The sequence below is a fragment of the Cyanistes caeruleus genome, chromosome 15, assembly GCF_971803275.1.
Source record: "Cyanistes caeruleus chromosome 15, bCyaCae1.hap1.1, whole genome shotgun sequence".
In the NCBI taxonomy this organism is placed as follows: domain Eukaryota; kingdom Metazoa; phylum Chordata; class Aves; order Passeriformes; family Paridae; genus Cyanistes; species Cyanistes caeruleus.
In genome coordinates, this window is record NC_141715.1 from 4309062 (window position 1) to 4330134 (window position 21073).

The 21073-nt window shown below is 42.6% G+C and overlaps 1 long non-coding RNA gene across 1 annotated transcript; it reads right to left on the reverse strand.

Annotated features, from left to right (window-relative positions):
* Positions 1-1045: 1045 nt before the first annotated feature.
* LOC111935486 (uncharacterized) lies at positions 1046-20094 on the reverse strand. Its single transcript, XR_002867706.2, has 4 exons — positions 17109-20094; positions 13974-14078; positions 3648-3749; positions 1046-2509 (listed from the first exon to the last, which is right to left on the reverse strand). It is a non-coding gene; the product is annotated as an uncharacterized LOC111935486 (long non-coding RNA).
* Between the last annotated feature and the right edge of the window lie 979 nt (positions 20095-21073).

Genomic DNA, 21073 nt, shown 5'->3' on the forward strand with positions numbered 1-21073 from the left:
GCCTTTGGGTGCTTGTGTAGTATAAATATTTACTAACAACACAGAGAGAGTGAGAGAGGGAGAATAGTCATTTTTCTCAGTGGCTTAGGGTTAAGTACAGGGCAATGGCATCTTAAATCCAGATGTTCTCCTTTTGGGATTTGCCCACGAGGCATATTCTCATGAGATTTCCCTGGCGTTTTGATTTGGAGAGTAGCAAGCACTTTTAGCCCAATGATATAATGAGCAGATGACTCAAAATGCTCAAGGATTTTCTTTCTAAATTCCAGCAGTTTATTTTATGACTAATGCAGGGCAGAAACTTCTGCAGATTTCATCTTCCCATCCTTCTGTGTTTCTATTTTCAGTGGGTTTTAAAGGATTCTGAACTCGGCCTGCTAGCAGAAGATTTATTTAAATTTATATATTGTATATAAATACAAATACTGCTGCACATGAGGGTGCGTGGGAGCTGTTCCCAAGGTGCTGGTGAAACGACACATCCCGATGGAGGCAGAGCCAATGGAGATGTTGGGGGCCACCCCTTTGGGAGAGAGAGATAAAATAAACATGGGAACACCTTTCCCATGGCAATTGCAGCAATATTTAATGCCATTTTACCACCTGTGCTTGGAAAAAATGGCTTAAAAGTCACAGGCTTTGCACCTTTGGCCAAAACAGCAGCAGTTTCCAGATCCTTTCTGTAAAAGGCCCTGATTGTGGCTGGGGAGGGTGGAAAAGATGCCCACGAGCCACCATCTGTGAGGGCAGGAGTGGGGAGGGTGTTTAAACACCAGGCAAGCACTGGATACCAGAAACAGAGCGAAGAAATAAGGAAAATTCATTGGAGGTGAAGCTGGGCTGCCTTGGCCAAGGCAGTTGCACAACAGCATCAATTCAAGGCTTGCACAGGGGTGATTTTTCTCTCCGTCCAATTCACCAAGGACTTGCACGCTACTTTGGTGGATTTTCTGCACAATTACAGATTATTGCCATGGTAACAGATGCATCACATGACAACTTTGTTACCTCAGAGACAAGAAACAGCTGCTTAAAGAAACAGGCGTCCTCCAGGAATGGAGATTTTTATTTTTTATTTTTTTTTCTGTTGGTTTCATAGTGTTTTAGGAGTCCTCTCTGGTTTTCTCGTGGATGCAGCTTCCATCATTTGGATAGTTAAAAATATTTTAGTGCATCAAGTGAAAGTTATTTTTTCCCACATCGTATTTTTGCCTCTTAGAAGAAATGCAGGGTATGTCTGAAGAAAAAAAAACATAGAGTTCCTATAATTTTGGGAGAAACAAAATGGCTTTTTTCCTCCCTCATAAGCATCTCTGTCTAATGCTGCCATTTTGTTTTTATTAAGTTAAAGACCACTGAAGCATTGCTAATGATATTATTTGAGAGAAATCCCAGATCCCTTGAAGTTAATGTTACTTTGCCTTTGGTTTCAGGGAGGCCAGAAGTTCTCTCTCAGGCCATATTCCCATATTCTGCAGAGAGACAAGACTCTCTCTGCACCAGGTACCTCCAGAACACCAGCCATGTTAGAGAATTTAACTGGCCAGGGAACCCCAGGAGATGATAAATTCTTGTGTAGTTAAAAAATTACTTTATATTTATGAAAAAAAAAAAAAAGAAAAGTTCAGAGACATCATTTACTGCTACCCCAATTTTTAGGCAATTTTAAATTAAGAGGCCTGTTTTAAAAAGCTTCACCAAGTAAGCCAGCCAGATTGGATTTTTAATTCCAGTTACCAATTTATTCTAATTTTTCATGCATAAGGAATAATGAAACCCTCAATTTTTTTTTCCTGTTCACCTCGGGGAGCCCAATGGGACTCATTCACTGACTGCACCAGACGTGGATGGCACAAATCACTGTCCCCATCCCAGTGCTCAGCCCTGGCCCCCTGGCAGCATCTCCAGCCCTCATCCCGAGCATTCCAGCCTTCACCATTCCAGCCTTCAGTGGAGACCTGCAGCTGCCTCAAAGTCACCCCATTCCCCAGCCCCCGGTGGTGTTAATTAAGGACCTGCCAGAGCTCAGACAGCCAGACCACTTCAGCCCACAGTGAATGCCTGATTAATTAAAGGCTTATAATTAACCTTCATGGCTGGAATTTCCCAAAGACCTTCATGGGCTGAGGTACACAAATCCCATCCACCTCAATGGGAAGCTGGAATCAAATTGTTTTTGTCCCTTGCTGGGGATCCCTCTGTGCACCAGCAGAGTGAAACATTTCCCTTTCCTAGGTCTGGATGTGTTTTTTCCCAGATTTGGGTGTGTTTTCCCAGGTTTGGGCGTGTTTTCCCAGGCTTGCAGAGCTGCTCAGAGAGAGCTGGAAAATAAATCCTGTGCAGAAAACCCTGCTGTGCCCCTGTGTGCCACCACCAGCCCTGCTCACACCATGGGTGTGCACGACCAGAGCTCAGAGCCAGCACCAAGCTCTGCATCCAGTGGAGCTTCTCCAGATTTATCCCACCACCAAGGACATCAAGAGCCTCCAAATCATCCCAGAAGTAAGAACTGAGGAAGAGAGACAGATCAGACATTAGAGAAATACAGATGTTTTTTCTTTAACTGTTTTGTTTTACATTTTCTTTCAGGAGTCAGATTTTTTTTTCCCGAAGAAGTTTTAACTGGGAAGTCACCTCTGCTCAGGACATTTTTGTTAATGAAGGCCACTGCCTTAATGTGGTTTTCGTTAGTTAAATATTTTGGGTAAATGAAATTCTGTTGTACAGCTTAAGTTAGCACAGCAATTTTTTGCTATAGTTGTTTTTATTTGACCACATGGAGCTCAGTGACTTGTAACCCGGTCCCTCAGCCTATTTTTAAATTTCATGTGGACCTTTTTCAGTCATTGGTAGCTTTTTTTAGAAGCATGAGAATGGAAAGACCAAACAATGTTGCTTTATCATTGAGAGCCTTTGTTTCACAGGATCACAACTGAAATGAGCTTGTCCAGCTCTCAGCCCAGGCTCTGGGGGAAAAGAAATCACAATTTTTAAATAAAAAGGCTCTCAGTCTTGTAATTTCTGGTTCATGTTATCCCTCTATGGAAGATGTTACACACGCATTCTGTAATCCAAATCTTGGTCCAAATCATCCAGAGGACAGCAGACAAAACTGGACAGCCCAGTTGTTGCAGGCTGTTCACATCCTGGTGGACACAGGACTTTAGGGTTTTGCCCTGGCCTCCTTTCCCCTCATTTCCCACTCCCCCCTCCCTCAGGTATTGCAACTGATAAACCAAGAATGAGAAACCCTCAGGTGAGGCAGGAGTGATGAAAGGCTTCAAAACAGCACAAGGATCTCTCTGACACCTGCACTGCTGATCCTACAGATCAAGTTGTGTAAACCTGGCTTTGAAAGCTCCACGAGATCTCACCTAGGTGCCACTTTGGGTATTGATCATCCTACCCCCCCATTTATTTGTTAAGCCCAACAAGCATTTTTGTTTTCACTTGGAGACAAAGGAACAGGGGTGTAGTGAAGGGAGAAGGGGATGCTCTTAGTCCTTCAGCAAAGTAAAAGCAGAAAATCATCTGGTAGAAATGCCCCAAACTTAAACAGGGCATTAGGCAGAATTAACAGACCAGACCTCCAAGCCATCAGAAATTCCCGGCTGAATTAAAGATTGATTTCAAAGACTCAAAGATACCTCAAGGCCAGCATTTCCAAAGAAGATGGGAGCTGATTGGAGCTGAAGCATTCCTCTTGTTCAGTGCATTTGAGTGAGCACTTTAAGTCTCCAAAGATTGAACTATAAAGAGAAATTAGTTTATTAATAATTCACAGGCTCCAAGAAGAAAAAAAGTCAAAAGCATATGCTCATGAACAAAGCTGATTATATTTTCCCTGTTTAGAACTGAGCAACATGTAGAAAAATAGAGAGTGTTGAGCTCAAAAATTTAATTCAGGGCTTTTTCTCTTCCTTCCCTTTAACCCAAGCAAGGATATATTCCAACTTCATCACGAGCACTGAAAGTTCTTCAAATCCCAAATGGTTTATGTGAAACATTAAAAGCACACTCTCATCTTCAGCTCTTTAATAGTTTAGGACATTTTCATGGCATAGTTATTATCCAATAGCTCTTAATTGCAGCTTGTACATTTCAAGACAACACATTCACGGACTGGAATAACAGAGATTTTAGATTCCCCATCCAGCATCATGGCAAAGCACATCTCATTGAGTCTGGTGCTTCCCTGTCCCACTTTGCCAGGTTATGAAGTCTGTAACATTCATATGTTTAAAATCAATCATGTTATTCCTCCTGATTCTGTGCTTGTTTCTTATGGTTTCGGCAATTGTTTGATTCTAGGACACTAGGTAAATACAGGAATTGAAGAATTCAATTTTTAAAATTCACTAAAAGACAGACAATAAAGGGGTTGTGAATTTAAGATAAAATGCTTTCCATTGTCCAGAGGAGAAATTACAATGAGAGCAGGGTGAACATCATAATTTTTACCACACTTATTTGAATACTGGTTCTTCTAAAAGTGAATATTGTTTCTTCCTCTAAAAGTCCTTGTTTCCCTCTACAGGAGAGCTGAATATTGAGTATTTTATCTCAAAAAGGGCTACACAATTAGATATTACAGGGGGTTTTTTTCCCCTAATCTCAGAAAAGAGAAATGTCTCATACCATGACCCAACCTCAGCAAGGAAAATACAGATTATGAGTTAGAATTACATTACTAATGTAATGTGTCAGCCCCGTTTATTTCTTGGTTTCCATCCTATTAAATCACAGAATTACTGCTTTTGGAAGGAATCTGATGATAAAGAAAGCCACCTCCCAACAACAGAGAGGAATGATAAAAGAAGAGGCCAGCCATCATCATCCTAAAGGAAATAACCAACACTGGAGCCCTGGAGCAGCTGTGATTCCCACGGGACTGTGCTGTGACTCAGAGCCCAGGCTGCAGCTGATGCTCATCCCCCCGGATCCCACTCACAGCCAACAAACTGTTGCTCTCAGAATATAATACTTTCAACCATGTGAATTTTTTCCCCCAAAGATAATTATTTATTTCACCTCTGGGTGAACCAGAGTGGAACGTGTTCCAGAGCAGCACTAGAAGAATGTGAAGAGCTCAGATAAATTCTTTGCGAGGTGATTTTCCTTTTTCCTCTTCTCTTTGTGAGAAATGCGTGGCTGGGAGGCAGAGATCACTGTCCTGACAGAAGGTTCTTCACAAGACACAGAGTTCAGGGTGCACAAAGAGCAAAGCAAAGCAGGTTTAGCTGCTCTTGGCTGCTCAGAGCTGTCTCCTAATACTCTGCATTGCTCAAGCAAAGGATTAGGCTGTTGTTGCTGTGATAGGTGAACTACAAGAGATGGAGGTCCAAATTCTAGAATTACTATTTCATCCTCTCCCAGGCCAATTTCCTCTTGGCTCCAGCTGCAGTCCTTGAAATCCAGGGAAGTTTTGCCTGACTCCAGAGTGAGTAATGATTCCAGGAATCAACATTTGGAGATAACACCAAATTGAGTATCTTTGCTAAATTAACTTTCCTCCTAAGTTCATCTCTGCAACACTCGAGCGCACAATGCGTTATTTTCAAAACGAGCCCATCTCTATCTGTTTATCATCAGTCCAATACACGAATTCCTGATCATTTTTCCACAAGGCACACATAATTTGAGTCCATTAGGCAATGCTTATCCGCACCTCCACTGGGCAGATGCGTTCCCTGGGAGCGGTTGTCCGGGGTCTGGCAATAATAACCCAGCATGGGCAGGAAAATCAATCCCAACAAGTTTCAGAGGGACCCTTCCAAAGCTCCCTGGCATGTGACAGAGGGCTGCTAATGAGAGGGAGAGATCACATTCATTGCATGAGTGACAGGTGAAAGGGAAGATTAACGTTAGCATACACCTGCTCTTTGGTGCCCCAATTAAGACCTCCTACTGTCAGCAGTAACATAAGATGCAAATCAGCCCCTGCCCTTCCCCCTCTTCCAGGAAGGTTGTGGAAGGGTTTGGAGTAAAGTACAATGAGAAGAGAAATGCAAAATCTTCAATGCCTTCCTTGCTCTGCAAACCTTTTGCTTTCTTCCCGTTTCTGTCCTTATCCTGCCTTTTCCTTGCCACAACTCACCTGATTCTTCTCACCTAGAGGGGGAGATGACCTGTTTCTGCAAGAGACCCCTGCCCTGAGGCCTGTGCCAGGGACAGACTGGAAAACCCTTGATTTAAATTGGCAATACTTATTCCTGCTTTAAATTTGCTTGAACCAACCTTGCTCAAGACACTGACGATAGAGGAGATGGGTGGAAAAATCATTGAAGGAGGTATCTGGAATGGAGGAGGGGGTTGCTCATCAGCTTATCATGCACTAGATCTAGGGAATTGCTTTTAAGGCAATATTTTAATGCAGCATTGGCAAGCCATGCTGGAATATTGCAAATCCATGAGTTGCTCTTGTGAGTGCTTTTCCAATATGTCCATACTATCCCATTTTGTCTCCTCCTACTGTCCAATATTAATCAAATATTGCTTATCTGATGGAATTCCAGCTGCCAAGGTATTGTAGACTTCTCAAAAGTAATTGTCCTTTCAAATTCCTTGTAGCTGTCACATGATGGGGACCAGCCCAAAAGGTGCAAATCCATTCCAATATGAGAAAAAAAATTTAAACAAATTTTTGTCCTCTCCTTTAAAAAAAAGAAAAAAAAAAAGAAAAAAATTACAGCAGCTTTAAAAATTGCTTTTTTTTAATAGGTTAGAATTCATTGAAACTGGCAGTAGGATTTTGGGTAGGGTTTGGAGAGCAGCCCTCCAGGACCCCTGCCTCTGTTTCTCCCGCCCAGCCCAATGGGCAGAGGTGACCACGCTGTGTGGCAGGCAGACAGCCAGGGCAATTGGCCTTTCCTTCCTCCTCCCAGCTCTGCTGGCTGTTGGAAAACATGCATCAATTTGTTTTTCTCCCTTCAGGCAGAAAATAAAATTGGCAAAAATCTTCCCAGCAGGAAGCCAGGAAGCCCTGTTTAAATTTTCCCAAGGGGAGGGGGCAACTCAGCAAAGTCAGTATTTTCCTGCAGAAAATTTCAATTTGCGTAAAGACAACATTTTATTAGAACAATTTATTGATAGGAAACATCTAGAAATCCCATTCCAGAGCTTTATTGGCAGAGAAATGAACTCCTGCATTTCACAACCTCAGATTTTTTTCTCCTTCAGCAAAGTGACAGCTTTTGACCATTCAATTAAAAACACTCCCAGCCCTTCAGTTTGTTGGCCTGTTGCACTTACCTATCTGGGGTGACTTAGCCCAAATCTGAAACAATTATATATATTCAAAGTCTTTAAACCTCTCAAAACACCGATGCATAGGAAGGGAATAGAATTCTTGGGACACTCTCTAGTTCATTTATCTCATCTGGTAATCTTCTGACAATACCCACAGACAGGAGCTGAGTGGAAAGCAACAGCTCTATGGCTCAGTTTCTCAAATTCCTACTGATACTGAAACTAAAGCCATGAAATCCCTTCTCCCAGTGGTGTTGTGAGAATAAATTCTTCAGTGGCACTAAAAGGCCCTCAGATATTAATGCTGAGTGCTTGCAAGAGTACATAGAAAGATGGATTGGTGTTTGTCCTCAGCCCCCAGAAACCATTAAGTTCCATTGCTCTGCAAACCTCTCTGATACACCAGCTCTGCTCCTCAAAGCTGTGTGCACCCAGCTGTCCTCTCTGCGCACATTCACTGGGGTTGGAATGGTCACACTTAAAGAAAGAGTCAAAAAGATGTTTTGGGGAAAATCTACCAGAAAATGAGGACACAACACAAACTTCATTCAGCTGCTTTACCCCAGCATCTCCACTCCAGAGTTATGGACTTCTGTGAAGTGCAGGTGGAAAGAGGAGAGTGTATGGTGCCTTTCTTGGGATGAGATTAGGATGCACTGGAAATTTCTGACTAGCTTTTGTGCAGAGATGTGGAAAAAAAATTTGCATTTATGTATTAAAGGATGTTAATTTGCTCAGAGTAATTTTCCATAGATTTTATTGATTGATTTCAGGCTTTGAGGGTTTAACTGCCATGTCAGTTTGCCCATTTTAATTTAGCATGTGGATGACTTATAACAACAAGCTGGTTTTATCACTTGAAACCCTTCCTAATTAATGGTAGACAAAAGAGAGACAGAGAAAACACTCTGGGTGAGCATATTCCTTTCCCTTCTCTTTCATCCTGGAAAAGCTCTTAAAACTTGTGAGCTTGAGTAAATTATTTGGAAAACTGTTAAATGCAGAGGCACAGAAGCAGCACCAACACTGCAAAGCTAATATATCTCATAGAACTGGAATTATTGTAATAAGGACTATTCCAGATTTAGAACGAGAAGGATAAACACTGATGAAAGGTCTTCATCAGTGTCTTCAGCCTCATCATTTCCTGTGGCTGTGATTCTGTTATTGAAGTGTACACATGCTAGGGAAAAAGTCAAATTGCTACAGAATAATAAAAAAAAAGGATTAAACCTGGCTGGGATCAAACAGGGATACAACTGTTCTGCCACTGGCTTAGCTCACGGTGCTGGACAATGCATTGGACACCTCCCTGTTTCATTTGTCCATCTGTAAACTGTTAAAACAATTCTCACCCCAGCATCCAGGAGAAATCAATCATCAGGACTGAGCTGAACCAAATAGCCATTAAGTTCTTGGATGGAAGGCATAATAGGAACACAAATATTTTTACTTGAAGTGTTATACTGCCCTCAGTTAGGCTCTGCTGGTGGTGACGTTGAGCTGAGCACATTCTCCTTGCTTTCAGGACAGGCTGTGATTTCAAGCTCTTTTCAGAAGATCATGAAGCAACAACATTTGCTTCATCCTGAGCTCCCTGTGAGGCTGCACACAGTAACTGGCATTGCAAAATCCCAAAGTTTGAATTCAGAGAGGCAGCTCTGAGCGCTCTGCAAACAGAGCTCCAACACCTGTATGGAACCTCTCACCTCAGAGAGATCCTTGCCATGAACCACCTTGTCCTGCCCCTTTATTGCTCACATCAGCACTATTGCTGATTCTAAGCGCTTTCCATCCTCTAAAGCAGTCAGGACAATGCTTCACAGTGAACTTTGAGGCTCTTGGAAAGAGGAATAAGCTTACACTGTCCCCAGGCTTGACCTCTGGTTTTGGTCACACTTTGAACCCTACCCCTGAAACCACTTGGATCTGGGTTTCCCTTTGGTTTTCTGAGTGACAGAAGCAGCTTTTGTGCAATCCCATAAATCCAGCAGCCAGGGCTTTGATAAAGATCCTGAAGTAGTGCAAAGAGCAAGTTCATCCTTAAAACGAGCAACACCACCAAGCTCGCTAGAAAGCAAAGAAAAATCACCAAATGTGTTTAATATGGAGACAGACATGGAACAGAGCCTGTCCAGAGCACCTCTTGGGGGTACATTTCTTCAGCAACTCCACTGCATCCTACCAGTGACTGCCCAAAGAGCCATGGTTTGTGCACCCAGCAAACTGCAGAGACTGCTTAGCAGACTTTTTTCCACTGATAAAAAAGATTTCTGAAATTCTAGGAATGTTATTTCCTTTTTTTATTTATTTTGTTACAAACTTCCACACTATGCTGAAATATCCCAGAGTGTATTTTCAATGAATAATACAGAGAGAGTAGCTTCAGATGCAGCTAGAATCTAAGAGCTATAGTATTGATGGCCCTGCCTAACTTTTCATCAGTGCTGTCAAAGATCTAGAGGCTAAAAAGAGAGGCAAATAAAAATCCTGCCAGAAGTTACCCCACTGTCCCTTCTTCTCCTGGCTCTCAGCAAAATGCATTCCCTGTCATCAAACTGAAACTCCACATCTGCCTGTACTAAAGGGTGTTTTCCTTTCCTGTGCACCTTCAACTGCACAATTTGCATTAACCCAACCTGATGATCATTGTGTGGCCCAGCCACAAAGCACAGACACAATATATGTGATGCTGTCCAGGGTCTGACCAGGCATTTTTGTTCAGAAATTTCCTTCCAAACCCTCAGGTCTGGCCATTTTTTCAGTGGTGGCCTTGGCACAGAGAAGTGACAGCATGTCATTTATCCCTGAGCTCAGTGCCCTCCCCAGCTCTGCACGTGCCAAAACTGCTTGTGGAGCTCCCATTGGCTCTGATGACGCTTTCAATTTAGCAAATGTTTATGTGACTCTTGGTTGGAAAAGGATGGAAAAAGAGTCCAGGCACATCACTCTAAATAGATCTGTGGGTAACACTTTAGCTACACATTGAACTTAGATTTAGTAGCATCGTTATTGCATGTAATGTTTATTTTATTAGGTTTATTTTATTAGTGTGCCCACAGCAGAATGTAAGCCTTGTCTTTGTCAACTCTAAAGGCACCCCACAAGAGGCTCTGAGTAGAAAAATATGGTGCAGTTCATTTTTTCCTTTGGAAAAGCCAAGCAGATGCTGATGAGTGGATAGTCACAATAAGTGTGTGTTTTAAATGCACTATTTAGCTCTGAAACTCAGCTGAGTTAACTTGGTGGGAAGTTGGATTTAATTTGATCCTGTCTCTGAGTGTTCATAAAATGATGCAATTCAGCTTTAACCAGATGAGTGGTATCATCAAAATATATTATTTAAATCCCACCCCCTCAACCATGTGGCCAAATTGGAAGAAGTGTCACTTAAGTATCTCCTTCCAGGCCAGGAAAAGATCAGTCACACTTTAAATTAAGTGTCTCAAGTAAGGATTTAATTTAGACTTAATAAGACAGCGATTGTACATTAAATACCATTGGGTTATTAAAACCATATTCATTGAGGTTTTACAGCTATGTCAGGACAATATGCCATAAATGGAAAAACTGGTAACAAGACACAGTTATTGATTCTGACAACATGTGCTAGATAGGATGCGTTCATATGTTCAATAAAAATGAGATAAACAAGCATGTTTTCCAGAGTCTCCATGGATGCCCTCACCAAAATGTCAAGCTCTCAGAAATAAGAGCAAAGTTATCCTCAGTGCCTCCCCAAGAATTATATTTATTTTAATAATTTTATATATAATAATTTGATTTTTATATATTTGTATAAGATTTTATTGTTGGGGAAACTGAGGAATTGAGAGGGCAACAAAGGAATTTTCTTAGGGTTTGCTAAACAGCTTTTGGGAAGGCAGAAATTTTTGAACTCCCTTACATTTCTGCTGTGCTTTTACCACAGGACAAACCTGGTAAAGACCAAGTGGGTGTGAACAAGGACAATCCAAAGAAGAAATCCAATCTAGGATTTCTAGTCTAGTCAAGGACACCAATGTCCCCAGATGTCACAGATGTCACAGAGGACAGGGCTGGCAGGACAGTCCTTCAACAAAGAGAGTGTGAGGTCTGGGCAGACCCACAGCACCTTTTTGCTTGGGATGGGTGAAGCTCAGGAGATTCTGGATGCTTCAGAGTTTGTGAGCAGGGAACTGGAAACACCTCTGCAAATCCTAGGAATGATTTTGCATTTGCATATCTTCATTTACACACAAATATGCCTTTCTGTGACTGCGCATATATAATACATACATGTAATGCATGTATGTAATACACACATGTGTGTAAGAGGACTTTAAGGAGGGATTTTCCCACCAGAAGAAATCTTGGAAAATAGAATGTTTAGACAAAAAAAACATTTCCTTTGTCAACAAGTTTCTCTATTCCCCTTACTGTTATTAGAGACATTTGTGCTCAAATCAGAAGTCCCAGCCCTGCCTCTCCTTCCATCTGAACCTACACAGATTGCATAATCCTCTGTTTGTGGCATCATCATATGTTGCTATAGAGATAGAGAAATGTCTGTGGTGATGATGATGTCAAATTGCTCAGCCTGATAACACCAATATCAAGATAGAGGAGAGGGTCTATAAACAGAAGCAAAGCATCATCTCCAGCAGTCAGCAAAGAGGAAAGGTAATATTATTTATAGACCTTTAAAGGTAAACAGATGTCAGCTCCAAACAAGCGTGACTTGAAAGCTTTCTCTGGTGTGAAAGTCCCCAGCTCTGCTCCCATTTTCAAAGGCTTTGCTTCATCAACATGACTTCTTCAATTGCTCTTTTATTCAATGGCCTCCATAAATTTGGGAGAAGTTATGCTGCTGCTGCCTTGGGAATGTGGCAACCCTATGAATGCTGTGTCTGTCTCATCCTGTGGCTGTGTCTGGAGATGGGCTAAGATCCCTTACTCACAAGAAATATATGTTGCTCAAGACTGGGTTCAGACTTGGATGCTCTGCTATTCTAGAGAGCAGCACCCAAAATTTCCATTGCAGGGAGCTCACAGCCATGGCAGGGAGACAGAGGCATGGCAGTGGTGGGATCCTCACTCCCAAATCCATATGTAGATGTCAGAATTGCAGTTTTCCCTAGAAATGGAAAAGTTTCTGGCTCTTGGAAGTGGAGTGCCCTGACTGTCAGGAGCCACTTTGTTCTGCAAATGTCAATCTGGGGAAACAGATCTGATTTCTCACTTATATTTCATCTTGAATTTATTCATACTTCCAAGTTTTCCTCACAATCCAGACACAGATTTACATGACAGTTGTACGAAGCTGACCTGAAAGACAATCATATTTTACAATTCCTCTAAATAGTAGAAAATGGTGGCTTGGTTCCTTTCCTGCCCAGACTCTTTAATTACCGGGGTATCACGGAATGCCTGCATTGTAATAAAACTCCAGAGTGTATCCAGGTACCAGGGGATTTATTAACTTGCACTCAACACTGGCAATCAGCAGCCAGGGTCAGATGTGCCTGGTGATGATGACATCACCGTTTTTGGCAGCTCTTTCCAACGAGTGTTGAGTGAGGTAATGTCCCCAAAATTAAAACTGACAGCAGGATTAATAATGATAGATTCCTCGAGCCTTCTCTTTGTGCTTTAAATTAGAGTTCTATTTCTTCTATCAGAGATTGCCAAAAGATCATCATAACACTTCAGCACACCACCAGTAAGGGACACCAGCAAGTGAAACTGGGTGAGCAGGTTCCTGCAGGAAGGTTTGGTCACACCTGGGCACTGACTGCATTTTCTACTGGAGATGGGCAGGTGTCACAGCATCTGATCACTTGCCATCCTCACAGACATGCCAACACTCAGCTCAGGGTGTACAGCTGGAATTAACTCACAGGGACGTGTCTGTCAGCAGCTGAGGGAGAGTTCAGCCAGAGGAAGGCTCTATGTCCTGCTGCAGTCCCTTAAGGAATCTCCAGGGATGCACCAAAAGACATCAGCTGGCCCACAAACCCTTGCCCAGCACATTCATGGGCACTTTTTAGATTTTCTGGAGCAGTTTGCAGGCGGTTTATCCTGTCTGGCCCAGGGGGGTTTTGACTATTTGTTTTTTGAAATTTTGCAAGAGAAAGAGAAAGGAAGGGAAACCCAAGCTGTGGCTGACACCCTGAGATAGAGCTCCCTCTGCCCAAGACCTCAGCAGCCACAAACCAATGTCAGGAGTGCAGTGCTTCAGCCACACACTTGCTTTGACCCAAGGCAAACAGGGCTGACACCAGGGAACTGCAACCTACATCTCTTTAAACTTCTGAACTTGGCCATCTTTTTTTGCTCAGCTGAACATCAGAGAGGAAGGTTTTCCTGAGAAATTCCTGAAATCTGTAACAGCAACTAGTAACCATGCCATCATCACTATCTGCCAGGACTACAATAGACTTGGGATTTTCTCTAAAAAAACCAGAGAGCACTCATGGTGCCACTTTCTTGGACCCTCTTCTCCCACTGCTCCCCCTGCCTGAGTATTTTGCTTCCTTAAATTCTACTCAGATTCCTCTCTTGATGTTTCTCTGTGCTGTTTTTACCTGTCCTGGTCCTTGTCCCCTTTGCCTGAGCTCTGCACCAAGACCGACACAACCAAACAACAAACCCTGAACACAAGTGTGAGCTTCAAAGACAGATTTCTTACACAAGTTTGCCAAACTTGCCAGAAGGAGACTTTAGAGATTAGAAAAGGCAAGTACCTGGGTTTTTTCTGATAATCATATTCTGTCACAGCAGCAGATGGAGGTGGCTTTGGTATTTGTAGCATTTATTGACAAATTAAATCCTCCAATGGTCGCCAGGCACTAAAATGAAGAAATAGAAAGTACCGAAACTGTTTGGATCTCAAACAGCTTGTATTAAAGAGTATTTACTATCCTTAATAGTCACCTAGCTCAGATAAAATCTATCTCATCAGTGCATTACTCTGCCTGAGCACAAACTATAGACCTGAGCACTTTTATGCACTTCAAAATGCTGCAGAAGCATTTTACTGCATTGTCTTTGTGCGTAGGTGGAAAGTACAGTGCACAGAGCAGTCCCTGAGCACTCTCCTGAAAAAGGCAGGCCCTTGAAGGCCCTACAGTCCTTGAGTTGCTCCCATATTCCAGAGCAAAGCCATATATTGCTCAGTCAAAATGAAGCCATGGAAATCTGAAATAATGATGGAAGAAATGAGCAAAGTTTTGGTCATTGTTTAATTCACTAAGAGAACAACCCCACCTAAGAGTCCTTCTGCCAACTCTGACAAAGTGGCCAAAGATAAAGACAAATATGCCTCAGAGATGGAGCACAGCTGTTAAAATAACAGTGAAGAGGAAAAAAAAGTGCACAACAATGTAATTAAGTAGCTGTGCCCATTCCATGTTTCTCCCCCCAATGCTATTGGTGGCAAAACAATAGTTTGTCACCAGTTTGAAATTTTAATTCTTTCCTATACAGATGTTGCCCTTAGAAAGTCTAGTAATAACCTCATAGAACTGCATTTCTCTAATGATGATAAAGTGCTTTAGTTAATTAAACCTTGCAACATTTCTGAAAGTGTCATACACTAAGCAGTACAGCAGCCTCACTGCAAAACACAACTCTTCCAAAAATCTATTTGTGGGTTTTGCACAGCCACTCTCCCACTCTGTATCAGTTGCAAAGGAACCTCAGGGGAAGGTTCTGTAAAAATTGACAGAGAAAATACAGTGGAGCTGTTCTTATTAAGAGGTTTGGTGAGGTTATTTTAAAACAAAAAAACCCACCCTTTTACCAAAACTAAAATGTTTTGCAAAAATTACTTTGATTTCACATGAGATTTCATCAGAAAAGTTTGTGAAGTTCAGCGTGGACTAACTTGTCCCTCTCAATGAAAGGGGAGAATGTGCAATCAGTCCAGACCCTGATCTTGAGGTCTGAGTTTCATATTGCAAAAAACTTGGAAAGATTACCTTTCATGTCAGTGCAAAAGCATCTCAAAATTGCGAAATGTGGTCACCAGACACAGTTGTAGTTTTACATCTCGTTCTATCATCAGGCAAGTTAGGGTCTGGTTTATATTTCCCTTTCAGGTAGTGCAGTTGATAGTACAAGCAATTACAACAATAATGCTCCAGTCAGTGCCTACTTGTAAAAACCCCTTTACATGGCTTGGACATGTAGGCCTCTGAATTTACTTTGTTAAGGAATAAGCACTATATTTGCTGTCAGTGCTCTGCTACACTGCCCATCTTTTTACTCTGAGTAGGAAAATCACAAAGGTTTCACCTGAGCCCCTTTAGCCAAGGTCAGAGCCCCGTGGTTTGGGCACTGGGATTCATTGATCTGAGGACTCCAGAGAGGTTTGCATGGGACAGGTCAGCCCATGGGTTTGCACTTGGTTCACACAGGCTCTGATTCAGCAGATTAATTAAAGGACAACGTAGTATTAAGGGGAAAGAGGGCATCTCATTCACTTCCATGCTTGCTGAGAAGCCAGACTTCAGCCCCTGCATGGAGTTTGACTGCTGCACTTAAAAACACAGCAAGCAAGAGCTCCTCTAGGATAAAAAGCTGATGCAGAGCATCAGAGCAAGAGCTACTTGCAGGAATATGAGTTTTGGCAGCCAGGATTCATACAACCCACCTAGGAAGGTAACAAAGAATCAAGACCTATCCTCACATCGGGTACCAGCTTCACTCTTATTAACATTGTGGATCCTGTGGTGGTTTCCTTCACTCCCAAAACCACTAATTTAACGTACAGTACAGTCATTCTATGTGGGGGGAAAGAGAAATTCTTTCTTCCTTCCTGTTGGAAAACTCTTTGGCAGTAACGCTTGGATTGTTTTCTTTGTAAATTATATTCATGCTGTTTTCAAGATGTTTTCCTGACTTTATTGAAATTTGACCAATTTAACGAGTAATGTAGAACTTGTTTCCATGTTAAAAAACTCTCAGAGCTGCTTGGGAATAATTATTAAAACTTCCATGTGTGCAGCAAGGCCAGTCACTTCTACAAATAGAAAAGAAGGGGAAAAAAAAAACCTAGTCTAACAGAAGGATGTTGCTCTAACAATAGGCAAAGGAGTGCAAAACCCAAGGCCACCAACCTTTGGAGACCAGGGGCTGCACTGGCTCCGTGCCAGGAACATAACACTCACACCTGGCTTTCCTGCCAAGTTCATTTCAAAAAAAGTTTTAATCACAGATAAGGGACCAATACAAAGCCCTGAAATCAGTGGAGAGGCTCGCATGGAGTCTATCGGAACCTGACTCAGGCTCCAAAGCCCTGACCTCTGGCACAGCCATCAAAGCATGCTGCAAACCCCTGCAGCTCCCCTTGGAACCAAGCAGTGCTTTGGGGGACAAAGGGGCCATGCTTTGCACACCTCACCTGGTACAGGTATGGGTGATGGGGGAGAGCGGCTGCTCCAGCCCAGAGAGCCTGGAGCCCTCTGCCTGGACCCTGGTGGCTCTGCTAGGGATGGATGTTAGACCCAAGTGTGCTCTTTGACTTGGTATCCACAGTCACTCACAGCTCCGTGCTCCACAATGTTCCCACGCAATTAATCTGCCTCCTTTTCTACTCTCTTAAAGATCCCAAGTGTAGGATCCCCTTTTGATTGACACCTGCCAAATTCATCCCCTAAATGTAGAGGTTTACTACCCAGAGCTGCACATTAATGATGCATTTTAGGCAGATACCTTTTGATACAACTGCTCTAAATATTTCACAGCAAACCAGCAGCTGCAGCAACCTGAAACACCCAACCCACTCTGCACAAGCAATGGTGACAACACCAGCACTAAAAACTCCAGCTATCCTCAGAGGCTATTTTAAATGGGTGGCAGTGGTGCAGCTGTCATACCTTCATTCACCCCCAGCCCCTCTGACCCCAGCTCCACACGGAGCTGTGAGGGCAGCAGTGCCAGGGAGCGGCCTGAAGCACGGCCCTGTGCCAGGAGCATGGGAAACACCCCACTTGTCACCCAAGCAGAAAGCCAAAGGCAGCCCTTGCTGGTAGAGCAGGATGTGAGGAGAGTGTTGTGCATGTGCAGTTTCAGAGCCGAAATACAGGAGCTGACATTTTTATGGCTTTGATAATCTGCGGTGAGCGGCCTTGCTGCGCGGCCCAGGCCCTGACAGGTACAAGGAGAGACAGGGCGGTGCTTGGGAGCTGCTCCACGCTCTGGAGCTCCTGCAAGGCCTCTGGGGACCCTCTCCAACCTGGATGCCAGCTTACATCAACCTACAGGAGCCCCAAAAACCTTACAGATTTCTTTAGCTATAGGATTTGCTCACTGTTTTCCCTGGTGGCTGGGGACAGGTTCATGGGGACACACAAATCTCTTTTTCCACCCTACTCCCCTCTCAGAAAGGCTCTGAGAGCTGCTTTCCAGGCAATGCTCCTCTGCAGCTGCCTCTGAGGTCCTGCTTTCACCACATGATTCCCTGCAACATTTACAGTCACCATTGCAAATACAAGAAAAATACAACTGGAGGTTTGGGTCATCAGAATAAATGGCCAGACATCTAAATCAATGGCTAAACAAGCGCTTTTGTGAATTTATGGGCGCTCCCTGCTTTTAGCTACTTCTGTACTGTTGTTTGGCTCAGCAGCTCTGAACAAAGCCCTTGTAACACTCCCATTTCCTCAGCATCAATAATCCATCCCAGCAGAGCTGGCTGTGCATGCCACGGGGTGTCACAGCGCTGCAAGCCAGCAGCAGGTAACGGGACTAGATGGGGCTGATGCTGCTGAGATGGGATCCTGAGTGGCAGAGGAGAAGATCTGCTCCCAGGGAAGCCCCCTGGCTTCATCCTTCCAGAGGCTCAGATGTGTAAAATGCCTTTTTTGGTTTTCTTAAACTTCTTTTTTTGACACCCAAGACCAGAATAGCTACATCTGCCTGGCTGTTACTAATTCAGGATCCATTTAAGATGAAATTTGTTAAACAACTTTCAGTCAAAAGGATGGGAAGCCTCTACAGCCATGACTCATGGAAGTGGCTCATCCTGGCAGGATGGGTGTTCAGGGAGATCTGCTCTTTCAGGGAAGTGCAGGATTACTTTTCAGTGCATCATAAAGAGGTGAAGGAGGTGGAGCTGACACAAAAAGGTTAAGCTTCCTTTTCCCAGCAAACGGAGCCTGGATTTTGCAAGGAGTTCAAAGGGATGGCACACACCCATTCACTTCCAGAGGAACTTGGCAGTTTCAATGCCTTTGAAACCTGCCTGCCTTAATGCCAGGCAGATGTTGGCAGTGCCTTCAGCTTTCCCACCCAGTTACAGTGCCCACCCCTTAGAGCAGGCAGCAGCACATTTTTTACACACGTATGAGGCTCAAGATGAGAATTTAGGAAGCCACTCCACATTTGCAGCACTCAGCCGGTGGGTTCACTTTAAAGCCTGAGCACAAAAGTAAGAAAACCAGGTATCAAAGACAGCTGAAAATTCAAAAGGTCCTCAGTCAGCAGTAAACCAGCAGCTGAATGTGCAGCACACCCTTAGGAATACATCAAGTAACAAAAAAAAAAAAGGTAAAGACAGTGTCCTCTTCAGATTAAAGCAGCACACCTTATAGTGCTTTTATTAAAATGCAGCATAGTTTCAGTATAAATGGTATTTGTACATAAAAGAAGGTGATTTATTTACCCTCCTCCGTTCCAGAGACAAGGGACAATGCCTTGGTTGGGGAACTTGGCCTGGTGCTTGCTTGCACTCCTGGCTGATGGAACAGAAGGGTGTCTGTGTCCAGATGTTTATTTCCTGTGGTTGAATGGGAATGACACGGAGGGAACAAAAAAGGTTTGGTTAAACTGAGGGCTTCTGGGAAAGTAAATGCAGTCAGGGATGGAGGAGGACAGCAGAACTCTGTCAAAACCATCACATCTCACATTTTATTGAAAATTGTTCTTAATCAGTGAAATATTGGCAAACTAAATAATTCTTAGATTTGTCACTTAATACCAAAAAAAATCTTCTTTGATTTTATGCTTCACCACAGTTTTCAGCACACAGCTTTCTTTGCAACTGCTCCTTGATGGTGTCACAGCTCTGGGAGTTGCTGAGAAATTCTCTGTCCATTTACAAGTGAGTCTGCAACATGTCATAACTCTGCAAAGTGAGGTTTATGAGTCCATAACAAATATTTTCATCATTCATGCCTTTAATGCAACATAAGCCCTTGAGAAGTTCTGACCAGGATGACAGAAATGAAAAAATGCATATTAAATTGTTTGGGTAGGAAAAAAATAGAAGCACAAACTTTGTACTTCCCCTAACCCAGAATAGCATAATTGCTTTAAATATTTTTAGATAATAAATTGTTTCTCTTGCAAGTACTTCAGAAGTATTATTCACTTGCATGGCCAGAGATGAAAGCTCAGCTTCATTAGGAAGATTTTCAGAACCACCAAACACTAAAGAAAACACTTTTGGGCAGGTCAAAACACAGTTTTAAAGGAAAACAGAACAATGATAACAAATTATAAAAAAAAAGAAAAAGATTATACAGAGGAAGGCAGCCCTCTCCCCACATCTGTGGGTGGGAACAGACACACAAAATATGTATCCTGGACCCCCAAGAATAATGTTTGATTTAAAATAAAGAAGCTGAGTGCTGTTGGGGGCTGCTTGGGAAGGGGCAGGGAGGGTTTTTAACTGAGATTCCCAGCAGCTCTTCACAGCCCAGCAGTTCCAGCCCAGGGAGTCACCCAGCCACATTGCCCTGGGTAATTGCCCTGATATTACTCTGAGTTACTTACTGAGTGTTTGGGAGGGTTTCTTCTCCTGTTTGTGAACCTGTGAGAAATTTGCCATAAGGAGTGCTAAAGGTACATTTTATTTGTTTATTATACATACATATATACACACACACACACACACACACACATACACACATACATATATATATATATATATATATATATATATATAAAATTGACTTTACAAGCTGCATGACAGGCTGCTTAAGTTACCTGATATCATTTTGCTACTCCCTAGGCATTTCAAAGGTAACCATCTCACAAAATCTGACTTCTTACAGGCCAGGGAGCTTTTAATCTCTTTGAGATTCTGGTAAGCAGAAGGGTTAAATATTCATTGCCAGCAACACTTATGGAAATGCTGAGGAAGTCAGAGCCCAGACCAAAGAAAGATTTCAGAGGAATTCTCTAAAATACCAGCTCCAAACATTACGAAGTTCACCAGCACTTGCTGTCAAATCCAAGCTGCTTTTGGGCAAGGCAGAATCCTGCAAATAAACCATTTGCAGCTGTAAAAAGCAGTCCTGCTTGCTCCAGAGAGTATTCTTTCCAAAAACCAAAATGATTTACAAACAGTATCGTCAGAAGTGAATGAAAAGGAAATACAGTGCCTGCGAGAATAATTTTTGCACAATTAGTCCCGTTTGTGCAAATATTTACAGTCAAGCTTAATATTACACACACACTTCCACTCAGAGGTGATGAATGTACTCACCATTTATTTTTTTGTGCTGCCTTCAGGGTCTGAAACATTAATTGGCATGTGAAAAATCCTGATGTTTATAAGCTTTTGGAAATGCTGATAACCTGATAAACAGAAATGTTACGGCAACTTCAGGAGCTAATCAAAACCCTGGCAGGTTGGGGAAATGTCAATATTTACAGCAAGCAGCCTTTCATCAGTTAATCACTTTTAACCTTCATAAACTAAGATACTATAGAGGACTTCAGGTTAATATATGAACCCACTATTCAATTAAGGCATTACAAAGGCAGCTACAAACAAATAAGGCTTCATGAAATGAGGTACAACTGAATTTATCAGGGGAGAAATAGGCCAGACAGA